General features: G+C 38.2%; 1 long non-coding RNA gene across 1 annotated transcript in view; it reads left to right on the top strand.

Moving 5' to 3' along the window:
* LOC107729495 (uncharacterized) overlaps positions 1-1,098 on the top strand; it is a 2,051-nt gene extending 953 nt beyond the window's left edge. The window contains exons 2-3 of the long non-coding RNA XR_001638585.1: positions 669-705; positions 908-1,098. This is a non-coding gene — a long non-coding RNA (uncharacterized LOC107729495). The remainder of the gene's footprint in view (positions 1-668; positions 706-907) is intronic.
* The last annotated feature ends 1,149 nt before the right edge of the window (positions 1,099-2,247 follow it).

Genomic DNA, 2,247 nt, shown 5'->3' with positions numbered 1-2,247 from the left:
GTTTAAATTATATTAAGCCTTAAAGTTCTGCATAATTAAGGGCGTGGCCACTTGAGTGACAGGTGGATTGCCGCTGCTGTCACCACCGTCGAGCTAGGTGGGCGTGGTTTCAGCAACCAGCTCCCGCCTCTTTGCCCATTTTCGATTATCCGGGAGTGATGTGCTGCCAAGATGGCGATGGCTGGCTCCGCCTACTTTAGGCTTCAAAACGCTTGTCGGAAGTCTACGGGTTACGTCACGGACACTACGTCCATGTTTTTATACGGTCTATGGATAAAACTAGCGGTTTCCCCAGTAGGCCTAGTGGCCGTAATCAAATCAGCTCCGCTCATGAATGCTACTTTTATCAGATAAAAGTGAAAATGCCATCGAAACTTTTATTGAAGACCGTCGGTTCCCTTCAGAGATACATTCATATAAAACACCCGCGCCGCGTTTTGATTTTGAAACGTGCAGTGCCCATGTTTATTCAACGAAGTCAAACGCCACAAATAAATCAATGTATGGGAAACACTGGTAACGTTAATGTATATTGAAATATCAGAAATGTTTAAATCATATCACCATTATTGAATAAAATTTATATTGCGATACATATTGATATTGAATTATTGTCCAGCCCTATGTTAGCCTTACCTGTGGACATCTGCTTTTTTTTTCCTATGCAGAAGACCAAGTACCAAGATGCTTAACTGCTGCTTTGAGGTGAGATGCAGCTGAATCGCTTTAAAATACACTATGGTTTGTAAAATGCTTCTGTGATGTTTTAGCACTGGGCTCTGAACTCCTGTGAAGACACAGTGCAGTTCTGCTCCTGACATGGCAGAATCTGAGAAGTGCTGTTGAAATTAAGTTTTAAAAGGAATAAAATGCGACACGAGTAATGACACTTATTCTTCCCTTACAGAGTGGAATCTGGTGACCTGTGACCGTGGCCTGTGGATGAGCTTCTGCGTTTGTACGAGTACTGTTTAATGTGTAAAATTCCCCCCCTGGTGATGCTGGTGATGATCGTGTAAATCTATAGCTCTCTTTTATGTACTTTGTAAGTTTGCTTTTTATTTTTTATTACTATTAAATGAGACTTTGAAACCATCGAACTTGCTCTTTTCAGATTATGATTTGGAAAATGCTGTTAAACTAGTGTTCCTACGAAAATTGCCAAAGCTGATTTATAGTTTGCTACAATGCTTAATCTAATCTGTGTAACTAGCAAAAAGTGGCGTAAAACGATCTAGAAATATGTATATGACTGAGGAAAAGTGGTCCCCCCCCCTTTATTTTTATATATATTCATTTTAAGTAATCATTCAATAAAGAGCTCGATAAACCAGTCAGTAAAACGAAAAATGACAGTTAATTTAATTCTGCGAGCGCGTGGCTCTCTGTAGAAGACAGGTGAAAGTGCATGCAGATCAGAGTCGCGCAGTAAATTAAGATGAAACAAACCCACGAATTTATGATTTGTTACCACTCTACGCTTAACCCTGGCTTAATATTATAGTTTAAATCGCTTTTTGATTGATCTCATTTCTGTATTTTAATAAATGCTGCATTAAACGAATTTCAGGGTTCTGTATAGGTCACTACACATAACATCTGCGACAATTTCATTAGAGTTTTACAGGGTTATAAAAATAACCTGAGAATAACCATAAGGGAACGTTTTGTAGAAGTTATTTAAAAATAACCACCCTGCAACGTTCTGGGAACGTTATTTTATGGTTCCAAAAAAATATAACCTAAAAAGAACGTTCCCCTAACGTTAGTATTTGGTTCCCAAAAAAATAACCAAACGCGAACCAAAAACTAACGTTAGGGGAACGTTCTGTGTTTGCTGGGTATGACGTTGCTCTAATTTTGCATGCAAATATAGCTGAAAACACGGCACAGGAGTTGTCTTTGCTTATGTGTATTTGATTTCATCGGATGACGGCTCGACTATAAGTATTTTTGTGCAGATTAACATTTTGGAAGGGAGCTGGTTATGTAGTCTTAAAGGGCCACATTTCAGTAAATATTTCATTTATCCCGTTGACTGACATCAGAAACAGTAAATTATATAAATGAAAACTGTTTTGAGAATTTGGCTAAATTAAAATACAGTATGTGAGCAGAGGCAAACAAATGTAAAAAGGCAATATGACTCGATGGCGTCATGAATATGCTAATTAGCGTATGACGTAATCTAGCGACATTTAGCGACTTTCAAACTGGCTTTAGCTAGGCTCATTTCAATTGAAAGAA

This window comes from Sinocyclocheilus rhinocerous, unplaced genomic scaffold (assembly GCF_001515625.1).
Source record: "Sinocyclocheilus rhinocerous isolate Xijiao unplaced genomic scaffold, SAMN03320098_v1.1 scaffold697, whole genome shotgun sequence".
Lineage (NCBI taxonomy): Eukaryota > Metazoa > Chordata > Actinopteri > Cypriniformes > Cyprinidae > Sinocyclocheilus > Sinocyclocheilus rhinocerous.
Note: the sequence above shows the minus strand (reverse complement) of the source record. Positions and strands in the feature narration are given on the sequence as shown.